The 13,618-nt window shown below is 36.6% G+C and overlaps 1 non-coding gene across 1 annotated transcript; it reads left to right on the top strand.

Annotated features, from left to right (window-relative positions):
* Nucleotides 1-10,781: 10,781 nt before the first annotated feature.
* On the top strand, nucleotides 10,782-10,852 carry TRNAR-UCU (transfer RNA arginine (anticodon UCU)). Its single transcript has one exon. It is a non-coding gene; the product is annotated as a tRNA-Arg (tRNA).
* Nucleotides 10,853-13,618: the final 2,766 nt, after the last annotated feature.

Raw genomic sequence — 13,618 nt, 5'->3', positions numbered from 1 at the left:
CTCTTTGTCTCTGACACAGGAAATTCTGAATAGTATTTGTCTTGGCATAGATCTATTTGGATCTTTTCTATTTAGGCTATGTTGCACTTTTTGGACCTGTAGTTTTATGCCTTTCATAAAAGTTGGGAAATTTTCATTCCTTATTTCCTCCATCATTTTTTCTGCCCCCTTTCCCTTCTCTTCTCCTCTTCATACACCCATAATATGTATATTTATGAGCTTCATGTTGTCATTCACTTCTCTAATACCCTGCTCAAATTTTTCTGTTTCTTCCCTGTATGTTTTTTGTGTGTAGAATTTCAGATGTCTTATCTTGCAGTTCATTAATTATTTCTTCTTTCTCATCAAGTCTGCTCTTGTATGTCTCCACTTGTTTTCTTCTCTTCTATTGTGTCTTTCATTTCCATATGTTCTGTCATTTGTTTTTTCAAGCTTTTGTGTTCTTCTATATAGACACTCTGTGACTTCTTTATATCTTTCTTTTTTTTTTTTTACAGATTTTCCTTCAACTTATTGAATTGATTTAGAAGATTTGTTTTATCATTAATTCATAGTTTCAATTCCTGTATCTGAGTTGAGGTCTTCATTTGTTTCTTTGGTTGGGCCATATGGTTCTCCTTCCTGATATGAGTCATGATTTTCTGATGATATCAAGACATCTGATTTTCTTGCTTAGATTTTTCTAGAGGTCACTTTATTTCTTTTGCCTAAGGTTTTACTGTTGGTTGGATTTGTTTGCTATGTGTTCATCCCCCTTACCAGCCAGTTGTTAGATTGGTTCTGGCCCCCATTCTTGCCCAAAAACCAGGCATCTACAACAGCCTGCCTTGGCAATAGGCAGGCTGGGCACCATAACAATGTCTCCATTTATGGGTAAAACAAGCCCACTGTCTCTCAGTGGTGCTCTGTTTTTCACCATCCTACAAGACCTGGGTTGGTTTTACAGTGCTGCTTTAGCACTAGGGTCATCTTTGTTTCTCAGTCAAAACAGGAGTGGCTTCCCATGCAAGAGGTCTAGACCCACTCTAATTGGCCTGAAATAATTTTCTGGATAGGCTGTGGAAAAGCCCTTCAATTCCCTTGCACTTTCTGTTCTGCCCAGTGGCTGTAGTGTTCGGTAATGCAATCATCCTCAGAGCTATTTCTTTGGTGCATAGGCTGTGCCTCACCAAGTCAGGCTGACTTCAGGGTTCCTGTTTTTCTCTTGTTGCTTTCAAGATTCCCTAATTGAATTTTGCTTTCTAGAGTTTGACTATGGCATGTCTAAGGATGGATTTCTTTGATTTTATTCTACTTGGAGTTCATTGAGCTTCCTAGATGTCAGATTAAAGGCTTTTTATCAAATTTGGGAAATTGGCCATTATCCCATTAAAATATTCACTCGGCCCAGTTCTCTCCCTCTTCTCCTCAGTATGTTGGTACACTAAATAGTATCTCACATATCTCTGAGGCTTTATTCTTCATTCTTTATGTTGCTCAGACTGGATCATCTGTCTTCGGGTTCACTGATTCTTTCTTCTGCTACTTCTCATCTGCTGTTTACACCTTCCAGTGAATTTTTCATTTCAGTTATTACACTTTTCAACTCCACAGTTTTGATTTGTTTCTTCTTTATAATTTATGTCTCTTTATTCATAGTCTCTATTTGGTAAGACATTGTTCTCATACTTCTCTTTGATTCTTCAGACATGAGAAACTTTCTTCATTTTTTTTTTTAGTTTTTGTCCAGTAAATCCAATATCTGAGCTTCCTTAGGGTCAGTTATATTGACTGCTTTTTACTGTGTAAAGCCACACTTTCCTGGTTTTTTCTCATGTCTCTTAATTGTTTTGTGGAAAGATGGACATTTTAAATATAATATGACTGCTCTGGAAAGATCAAAGGAGAAGGAGAAATTATAAAAAAGAAGATAGGGTTTTTAAAATGACTATGACTGGTGAATAATTATATTGTTATTTCTTTTTAGTCTCCAGTGTCTTGGAGCAGCTAGAAGGGAAAATCTGAAATCATGGAACTATAAACCATATCAAACTTTGTAATCTATGACTACTTGTTAAAATGTACTTTGAAATTTATTGTTTTTTTAATAAATATGTTATATTTCATAATACAAAATGCTTTAAAAAATGTACCTCTCTTCTCAAAACAAATGTAATAATTCCCCCATTTCTATAACCTTGTTTATACTTGTGTAATTGCAATTTTAGCAGAATGCTGTATAATTTATTTGCTTACTTATCTATCTGCCAAGTTATATTTAGAGAACTTAAATTCAGAGCTTAAGTTCTTTTATTCCATAACTTAGCACATCATTGGAGCATACTTACAATCACTAAATGATGGTGAATGAGTTAATAATGACAATGGAGTGGAAAAAACCCAGCAAACTCTGAGAATTGAATTTGAGAGCATAGATTATCAGGAGATAGAAATTGGGCAGAGATTGGGCCATCTATGATTAAGGAGTACAGAATGTTCAATAAGGGTCACAGAAAGATTTACAGATTGTAAGCTCTTACAGCAGCCACATTTATTTCTGAGTTTTAACCGTTGTTTCTAAATTCTGAAATGCTGGGGTCTTTGTGCATAACCTGGTAGTTCCCTGGAACTTTAGGTATCTGTGTGACACCTGATATTCAAAATTAGAATTCTGCACTCTGAAAGTCAGCATTACTCCATACAACAACTTGTAAATAAACTGAAAAAGAGATCAATCTTCAATTAGAGATATGAATGAATTAGATCAGGTTAGGACTAAGGTAAATCCGAATACAGAGTAAAACATGATATTGTCTGTATTTTAAAACTCCAACTTCTGCATGAGACCAAAGGAAGAGATGTTTATTGTGTCCTAAATTTTAAATTTTCTGTAGCACACTACCTAATTTAACCTGTCTGGTCAGTGCATTTAAACAAAGTAATTGCATGGAACTTAGAATAGGGAATGAGATCTTGTTACTCTAAAGAGGTTAATGTAATATCTTAATACATTCCAGTGCATTTTGGACAGAAAATTTTAAAATATTTGCAAAATCCCTATTTTTGTTTGCCAATGCTGTAGAATGAAATATATCAGAAATGGGTTGACTTTTATAAAGGAGATTTATTAAGTTACAAGTTTACAGTTTTAAGACCACAAAAATGTCCAAACTAAGGTATTCAGAGAATAATACCTTGACTTAAGAAAGGCCAATGTCTGTCACATTGAAAGGCATGGAAAGTTGGCATCTACTGGGTTCTGCATCTCCAAATGTCCATGGCTAAGTATATGCTCTCTCTGTCAGCACTCCACACATCTCCTTTGGTACTATAAGAAGCTCTAAATGTCTGTGTCTGTGCTGCTCCTAGTTCCTATCTAGCTTCTGTCAGCTCTCTCAGATACTTGCATCTACAGGGGCTTCTGCATTTTCAAACATCTGTGTCTCTGTCTGTGTCTGTGTCTCTTCTGCGCTTTCTCCAAAATGTTTTCCCCTTTAAAAGACCCCAGTAAACTAATCAAGACCAGCCTTGAATGGGTGGAGTCACATCTCCATCTAATCAAAAAGTCACACCCTCAATTGGGTGTGTCACATCTCCATGGAAGTTGTCTAATCAAGAGGTCCCACCCTAAACAATACTGAATCAAGATTAAGAGAATATGGGTTTTCTGGCATACATAAAATTTTCATACCAGCACAATCCCTTTGAAGGACTGGAGAAAAAATGTTGAGCTATTAAACTTCCCTACCTGGGGAATTCCTGGTAGTCTCTCAAGTATTAAGGACTCTCAATTTAGTAAACCAAACCCTCAGTTTTGAGGTTTGCCCTTATGAAACATTTCTGCAATGGGGAAGCTGAGCTTACAGTAATTATGCCTAAGGGCCACTCCCAGAGAACCTCTCTTGTTGCTCAAATATGGCCTCACTTTCTAAGCCAACTCCATGTGCAAACTTACTACCCTCCCCACTACATGGGACTTGACTCCCAGGGATGAGCCTGGCCTTGGCATCATAGAATTGAAAATGCCTTCATGACCAAAAGGGAGAAAATAAATTAAACAAATAAAGTTTCAGTGGTAAAGAGATTTCGAATACAGTTGAAAGGCTATTCCGAAGGTTCCTCTTATGGAAGCTTCAGCCGGATATTGCAAATTGCCACAGTATGCCAAGTCCCAACCAACAGTATTCCTGTGAACTCTACGGAATGCCCTGGGCTTTATCTAAGACTTTATAAATGTTTCACTTAGTAAGTATATTTTTTCAGAAACTTAATTCCTCCAGATTGTTTCAAGCCCTGAAACACAGAGGTACCAGTTTCTCCAAGAACATCAACCAGTTTCTTACCTCTACCCCATAAGTTCAACACCCCTTTCCAGCACAGAGAAGTTAAGATGGTCATTGCTCACATAGCCGTAAAGATTGGGAGAATGATAAAATAAGAGGGAGGAAGTATAATGGAGAAATTCTGATTTAACAAATTATTATGATCACTGACTCATTACATAGGTGTTTTTTCAATTTCTAGTGTATTAAAATAGCCAGAAGGAAATTTCTGATGTTTTTGAACTGTAGTCCTGTAGCCTTGATCTTTGATAGTGACTGTATAATTACATAACTTCTATCATGTGACCATATTATTGTAAAAACCGTGTGACTAACAGTCCCTTTATCCAGTGTATGGGGAGATGAGTAATAAAATAAAGATGCGCATAAAAAAAAAAAAACACTAGGTCAGGAATGGGGAAAAGACTCCCCTATGTAAACTATGGACAACAGTTATATTACTACTTCAATAATCTTTCACTAATTGTAACAAATGCAGCTACTGTTAAAAAAAAAGGCAGAATTACAAAAAAAAGTATTGTCATCAATTGTAACAAATCTTCCATACCAATGCAATTGGTGGTGGGATGGTGTATGGGAAGCCTGTATTTTATGCATGATTGTTCTGTAAACCCATAACTTCTCTAATAAAAAAAATTTTTTAATTACAAAGAGAAAAAAAGGAACAAAACTCCTTATCAACATCCTAAAGACTATGGTGTTTTCCCAAAATATTATTACTCTGTAGCCAAGAAGATAGATATGATTCTGAGTCCAAATCTTATTATATTGCCAGATTGTTAAAACATTTTTACCCTTAAAAGTGAGCATACTACTAAAATATAGAAAATCAGATAATTTATATCTTAATGCATAAAATAGAGAAACTAAGAGCAAAGTAAAGAGCTAATATGCAATTTTTAAAAAATAGGGTTAAATGGTAAGTGTGAACCAAAAATAGAAACTTCTATTTTAATAGAACTTTAGCTAGGAACAATAGAATAAGTTAAATTAATAAATTCAGGCATCTGGCCAGCCACAATTTTGAGGGGGGAGAAAAATATTATGAAGAGAGAGAAACTGGTAGCACTGTGAAATAGTGTGTATTCTTATATTCAAGAACACAGAAGAAATCTGACCAAATGCAGTTAATGATCTTAATCATATCTGTCCTGCACAGACTCCATTCTTAGTTTCTCATCACATTGCCATTGTAAAAAGGTTGGGGCCTTATTGTTAGTTTGGATATGGCCAAACTTTTTACAGTGGCATTGTAATGAGAAAAGCTATAACAAGTGTAGTAGGCAATAAATAGGTTAAAAGTATTATGTGGTCTGTTGACTCTCCCTTAGTGGAAAACTTGGAGAGTAATTAGAGGGATCTGTGCCCCAGACATAGAATGACATTACAAAGGGAAGGAATGCAATTTATATGTAAGATGATGAGATATTCTGGTTTGCCTGGGACAGTTCTGATTTAAGCCTGTCACCTTGACTTAATAATTAAAAGCTCCTGTTTCACTCAAATAAGTCACAGTTGGGACAATAAATTGTACTGACCTAATATATGGTCATTCTACTTACGTGTAATACCGGAGCCTATCACTTAAAGAAGATTGCTAGCCAGGTTGCTTCTCCTACTAACTGTTCTGAGAGTCAGTGTGGCTAATAAATCATATCATTTTCCATCCTTGCATCATGCCTAGTCTAATCCAATAAAGCATTCCCAGATGCTCAGGAAGCCCAGACTGGGGGAAGACAGATGTTAACACCCCTGGTGCTCTAAGCAGAGGGTCATAACAATCAGGAAGCCTGCTACTAGAATCATTCTCCCTTCCCAGCTATAACTCTGAAGAAGGGATCATCCCCTCGCAGGGAGAGATGGGCAGAGAAGAGGAGACAACACAAAGTCAATCAACAAACCCTCAAAAAATGCTATGCTTTGCCTTTTCAAATTCTGGGATGAGAATGAGGGCACATTTTGTTCTAAGGCAGAAGACTGGTTTGGGGTTTCAATATATATGATCTTAGATGCTAACTAAATAATTTCTCATTTATCTCTGCTTAGGTCTCCCACAAGACCCCTAAAATCTTTTCTCTGTCTTTCTTTCACCTACTGTTAAAAATCATTAGCCTGTAATACAATTATGTTAAAACACTGAATGAAGCTGCATGTGAGAATGATAGAGGAAGGAGGTCTGGGGGCATAAATGAAATCAGAAAGAAAGATAGATGTTAAAGATTGAGATAGTATAATCTAGGAATGCCTAGAGTATATAATAATAGTGACTGAATGTACAAATTTTAAAAATACTTTTGCATGAGGCAAGAACAAAGGAATGTCATTATTGCAGGGTGCTGAAAATAGATGGTAATTAATATTTTTAAATGTCACCATATGTGTGAGACTAAAGCAAAAAATGTTTATTTGGTACAAAATTTATCTGTTGACTAGTGCATTTCCTAATATAACTTATGTAGATAGTTTGGTTGAACACCATAAGTACTTGAAATCTCAGGTAGGACATGAGATTTTGGTGGTTTATCCAGAGTGATGCCCTGATGAATCCCAAAGTGGTTTGATCAGTGAGTGGAAAAGTATTTGCAGAGCCCCCTTTGGGGAATGGTGAGAACGGGGAGAGAATCAACTTCCCCAAGTTGAATTCTTGATATTCTCACAAGCAGTGTGGACAACCAAAGCTATAGGCTGAGCCCCCAGTCTTGAGGTTTGTTCATATGAAACTTAATCCCACAAAGGATAGGTCAAGTCTACTTAAAATTTAGGCCTGGGAGTCACCACCAAGAGAGCCTCTTTAGTTGCTCAGATGTGGCCTCTCTCTCCAGCCAACACAACAAGCAATCTCACCACCCTCCCACTGTCTATGTGGGACATGACTCCCAGGAGTGTGGATCTTCCTGGCAACGTGGGACAGAGATCATAGAATGAGTTGAGACTCAGCATCAAGGGATTGAGAAAACCCTAGAATGAGCTGAGACTTAGCATAAAGAGACTGAGAAAATCTTCTCAACCAAAAGGGGGAAGAGTGAAATGAGACAGAGTGGCAATGGCTGAGAGATTCCAAACAGAGTCGAGAGGTTATCCTGGAGGTTATTCTTATGCATTAAGTAGATATCACCTTGTTATTCAAGATGTAATGGAGAGGCTGGAGCATAACCGCCTGAAAATGTAGAGCTGTGTTCCAGTAGCCATGTTTCTTGAGGATGGTTGAATAATGATATAGCTTTCACAATGAGACTGTGTGATTGTGAAAAACTTGTGTCTGATGCTCCTTTTATCTACCTTGTCAACAGATGAGTAGAACATATGGAATAAAAATAAATAATAGGGGGAACAAATGTTAAAATAAATTTAGTTTGTAATGCTAGTGATCAATGAAAGCAAGGGGTAAAAGGTATGGTATGTATATTCTTTTTTTTCTGTTTTCATTTTATTTCTTTTTCTGTTGTCTTTTTATTTCTTTTTCTGAATTGATGCAAATGTTCTAAGAAATTATGAATATGCAACTATGTGATGATATTGAGAATTACTGATTATATATGTAGAACAGAATGATCATATATTAATGTTTTTGTTTGTTGTTATCATTTTCTAATTAATAAATAAAAATAATTTTTAAAAAAAATCAGTTAGCACCTTCTCTCCATAAGAACTTAATTATAAAGCAAGTAATTTTCGATGCCATTATAAGTTGTGCATACTTACTCAGAACACTGATATACTGTCTCATCCTTGGTTGCCCTGGGTGGTGGCTTTTGTCAGAGTAACTCTGATCTTCTTTAAGCTTCCTTCTTCCTTGGTCCTTCTTCCTTGTCAAAGTGCAACAAACAATGCATTGCTTATCACCATTCAGATCACTTGTAATTCTGAGAATAATTGATGGATGGGTCAATAAAATAGTCTTGTACTTGAAATATAAGGCACCTTGGAAGGATAAAAATTGGAGGATTCAAGGGTCCCTATAAAATAAGCATAAGCACTTTTTCTCAGAAAGTACACCATATTATTACCAGTTTTAACTATAAAATCATAAATATTATCATTATTATAAATTATCCAAATATGTAGTCACTCTACTTAGATATGATAACTTGAGATTTCCATGTAGTTGTAGTTTTACGGATAGCATAAGATGGCAGTTATTCACACCAATGACTATGACTTCCTTTCAACAAGAGAAACTTCAGGAAAATGACCAATAAAATATTTATAATAGGGATTGTCATGGTCAGGTTCATATGTCAATTTGGCCAAGTGGTGGTACCTGTTTGTTTGGTTGGGCAAGTGCTGGCTTGTCTGTTGCGATGAGGACATTTCGTAGAATTGTCATGATCATGTCAGCTGCATCCACAGCTGATTCTATTTGTAATCAGCCAAGGGGAGTGTCTTCTTTTTTTTTTTTTTTTTTTTTTTTTAAAGACAGAGAGAAGGAAGGAAGGATAGAAGGAAGGAAGGAAGGAAGGAAGGGAAACATTTTTAAACATTTTCTTGTTTTATTGTATTTTGTTTCTTTGTTTTTGTTACATGGGCTGGGGCCGGGAATCGAACCGAGGTCCTCCGGCATAGCAGGCAAGCACTCTGCCCGCTGAGCCACCGCGGCCCGCCAGGGAGTGTCTTCTTTAATGAGTGATGCTTAATCTAATCACTGGAAGCCTTTCAAGGAAGATTCAGAAGAGACAGGCTCTCTTCCAGTTTCGGCTGGTGAGCCTCTCCTGTGGAGTTTGTCCAGACCCTCCATCAGAATCATCAGCTTCACAGCCTGCCCTGCGGATTTTGGACTCTGCGTTCCCACGGTCACATGAGACACTTTTATAAATTTTATATTTGTGAGTGTTTCCTGTTGATTCTGTTTCTCTAGAGAACCCTAACTAATACAGGGAACAAATGTTTCTTAGAACTATGAATTGATTCTGATCAACTTGGATTCTGGTCAACTGATGCTGGTCTATCTGTACAATAGAAATTCAAAGCTGCCTTAAAGCAGCAAGGCAGGGAATGAATAAGGAATCTTCAAATGGGGCGGGCCATGGTCGCTCAGCAGGCAGTGTTCTCGCCTGTCATGCCGGAGACCCGGGTTCGATTTCCGGTGACTGCCCATGCAAAAACAAAAATAAATAAAAGAAAAAAGAAAGAATTTTCAAATGAATGAACAAATGGAGTAATTCCCATTCTAGCACAGGAGAAAGACAGTGCTCAATTTTTAGCACACTAAGATTGTGAAGATCAATTTTTTCATTATTATTTACTGCATTTAAAATCCTTTCTCAAGGTGGTGCAAAGTAGGTCAGTGATAGAATTCTTGCCTGCCATGTGGGAGACCCAAGTTCAATTCCTGGTCCATACACTTCCCAAACAACAAAAAAACAAGCAAAACAAACCAAAAGCAAACAAACAAAACAAAAAAATTCAACAAATGGTGCTGCAATAATAGGATACTCGCATGGAAAAATAATGAAATGTGACCTTGCCATACAACATACCAAAAAAAAAAAAAAATCCTTTCTCATGTTCTGTGAAATGGAGCTAGATTATCTTCATTCTAGAGTGGTTTTAAAGAAATGAATAAATGAATCCAGTGAATTGTCAAAATCTATCCTGGGGCTGTGAGTTTATTTACCTTTCCCAAGACATGAGTCAGTTTTTTGAATGGGATAATGCACCGCTCTTAGTGATACTGGATGCAATCCTTGCATAGCTGTATGGAGCTCCCAGATGAGCAAAAGCATAAACACTGAAAGTTAAAATTTTAATAAATATCTGGTACGATCTACTAATAAAAGTATAAAATAGTTTATCCAAATGATGGCATAATTTTGGAGCAGAGTTGGAATAGTTGGGGAGAATTACATTTTCTAATCGATCATTTTATTATCATTTAATAATCTAATCAATTATTTTCCTTCATATCATTTTTCTTTCCAAGCATTTCTTTTCTAAAATTGCTTGGAGAAAGACAGATTGAAGCAAACCTAAATTCAAAAGAGAATTTTCTCCAAAATAGAATTTTAGCAAAGCTGAAAAGGGGTCATATTCAAGCTAAGTGTGAAGGTATTTCTCTCATTTCTGCCATTATTTTGTAGTATATTAATTATGTATAAGGATCCCTGTGGGGCATCATGAAGGGTGAAAATACATCGAATACATGGCCCTGCCTTCCAGAAACCCTTCTGGGAGAGAAACCAAGCCTTGCATAAAAATTCCATTGCATACATAGAAATTTGACAAAATATTATGAATATGCAAAAGAAATTGTCTTTGTATTGATTAGAAAAGATTCTTGGAATTGGTAGTTTTCAGTTTGAATCTTAAAGGTTATGCCAAATTTCAGCAGTTAAATGTGAAGCCTTGAAATAAAACACACATCTGGCACACACAGTTTCAGGAGATACTAAGATGTACTGGAGCTTTCAAGCATAAGCTACTAGAGGCAAGATTTTTATGTTCTGTTTAAAAAATGGGGGTGCATGGGTGGTTCAGTGGTAGAATGCTCGCCTTCTATGCGGGAGACCAGGGTTCGATTCCCAGACCATGCATTTAAAAAAAAAAAGAAAGAAAAGAAAAGAAAAAAAGGGGTAATACCTACTTTATGGCATTGTTATAATTAGCTATTAATTAATTAAGCCTGGTCTTCCCAACAGGGAGGATAGTAAAGTGTGTCAGGTTTTAAAGAGGGATTGAATACTCAAACAAAATTGAAATGAGATGTTACTGGTCATCCAACTCTGAAAACCTTGAATATTACAAACTCACCTTGGCTGGTATCTTCTCCCCTATTGTTTGTCTTTAGGTAGAGCCGCTGTGAATGTTGATTTTGCTATTCCATTTATCTTAACTGACAGGGGTTAAGAGCCCACAGGATCAGTGATCAATATCCCCAGAGATAAACTTCTATTCGGAGATGAAGGAAGCATTCATAAGTTTCTTCTTTTTGCTGTTCTTGCTATCTCCTGATAGCATTCAGGGTATTGATCATGAAATTGTAGGTTATTGTGGTGATGGAAGAGAACATATGCCAGCTATCTCCAAAATCCATATTCTCCTCATCTTTCTGGATGCACAGACTAGATTTTCTAACCCCTTCCAGTTAGGTGAGGCTAATGAATACAAGTGCATGTGATCCAGGCAGCAGCCACTTATTCTGGCTCACTGAATTTGAAAGCCATTCCACAAAGAAGGCAGGGTTTCCATAAGTCTCGAGGCTGAATGAATGGAGCCCCACTTTGACCTCGTGGCCCACTAAGGACTATTACGAGAATTAGAGTGTTATTTTACTGAGCTTAAGTCACTATTCATTAAGGACATATATTCTCTATCTACAGAAGGAGTAAACTAAGAAAGAAAGAAATATATTTTAATTTTAACAGGAGCTTCACTTGTATAAAGTGTTTGGAGATTCCCCTTAACGCCTTTGAGTTAGGCTTACAACACATTGCTCATTCTCAAAATGTAGGAAGACATCCTGAGGTGAGTAAAATACCCTAAGATTCTAGGAACCAAACTTGGGTTAGCACAGAAACCCAGGGAGTCTAAGGAATTGAGATGGGTTCTGGCATTGTTAGTAACTTGTTTACTTGCCTCTGTTAGGACTGCAGATGGGTCATAGAAGGGATATAATCTCACAAATTTAAATACGACTTTTATTTAATAAAACACAAAGAAATAACAACAGCCATAGTTCTAGCATAGGGAATTGCTGCAAACCATCATGCTATCAATCAACATAGCTAAACAATTTATGTCCAACACTGTTGGAAATTAGGGAAAAATGGAGGGCTCACAATATACGTTAACAACTTTTGTCAGCAGAGAAGTGATAATCTAGTTGTAAGACGAGGTTCTCATACAGGACACAGTACAAAAAGTGGTTAAACATTGTTTCTGATATTCCTTTTATCAAGGGTATGGACAAGATGAGTTAAAAAAAGGGTAAGAAATAAATAAGTAATAGGGACAGATAAAGGACTAAAAATGGGTAGATTGAAATACTAGTAGTCAATGAGAGGGAGGGAAAGGGGTATGGGATGTATGAGGGGTTTTTTTGTTTTTTCTTGTTCTGAAGTGATGCGAATGTTCTAAAAATGATCATGGTGATGAATATACAACTATGTGATGATATTGTGAGCCACTGGTTATATGCTATGGATGAACTGTATGCGTATGAAGATTTCTCAATAAAAACATCTTTTAAGTGGTTAGAATACATGATATGGGAATTCAAGATATATATAGGTGTGTATAGACTAACTTCAGAAAAGTTTCATTGAGGTAAAAGCTATCTGCAGAAAACAGAATTTGAGGTTTAGATAAAGGCAAAAATGGAAGGCAAGGTGGAGAGAAGATGGCTCCACACGTAGCCCTTCACCATGAACTTCCAACAGCACCATCAGTGCATCTTCCAGGTTCCAGAGGAACTGACCCCCACATCCTGTATCCTCCTCCAGTGTATCTCTGGGCTATGCTTTAGCAGAAAAAAAAGTTCCATAGGCAAAAGTCCAGGAATCTAGTCGCAGCTTTTCTACATATTAGTTGTATGTCCTTGAATATATCTCCCTATGCCTCAGAAAAAATCTCTTCTGTGATACTGGAATAGTAAGGTCAAGGCTGCCAGTATGACAGGGTTTTTAAGAAGACTGAATGTGTCCATGAACATAAAATCCTTTGGACATGTGAAAAAAATGTGAGACATCATTATTGTCATTCACTCTGTCTCTTTGTTATTTGCAAAAACAAAGGTGAGCACTTTTGTTTTAATAGATAACAGATGATATGAATGACTTCTATTATCTTCCTGGATGCATAGCTTCATATGCCAGGTAAACTTTTACTCTTACATAAGTTTGGGGTTGGGTAGTGGACATAAAGGACCAGCCATGGTTGTGAATATTCGTTTATATGGTCATATGGCCTTTGGGGACCAGTCAGAGAATTCCAGGGTAAACACTGTTTCTTCACTGAATGGTTGTACTTTCTGTTTCCATGACAACTCTAGATCCATTCCACACTGGCCCACTTTCCATTCCCTCTCACTGTAACATCTATTCAACAGCAAGAGACAGAGAGTTTAATACAGGAGATGCATTTTAATAAATGCAGGTATAATTCAAATGGAAGCTTTTGGCATTCTTGGAGGCCTAGAGTTCTCTACATGTTGAAGACTCATAGTTCTTTCCTCAAAGAGAAATGGAGGAAAACAGGCCCTTTTCTAAAAATTCCTTATCAGAATGTTGAGAAATATTCTAACAATATTGTCTCACAAATTCTCTGCCACCTTCGTATGAAGAGAGATCTCTAAATAAGAT

The sequence above is a fragment of the Tamandua tetradactyla genome, chromosome 24 (assembly GCF_023851605.1).
Source record: "Tamandua tetradactyla isolate mTamTet1 chromosome 24, mTamTet1.pri, whole genome shotgun sequence".
Classification (NCBI taxonomy): Eukaryota; Metazoa; Chordata; class Mammalia; order Pilosa; family Myrmecophagidae; genus Tamandua; species Tamandua tetradactyla.
This window is presented reverse-complemented; position numbering and strand designations above follow the sequence as displayed.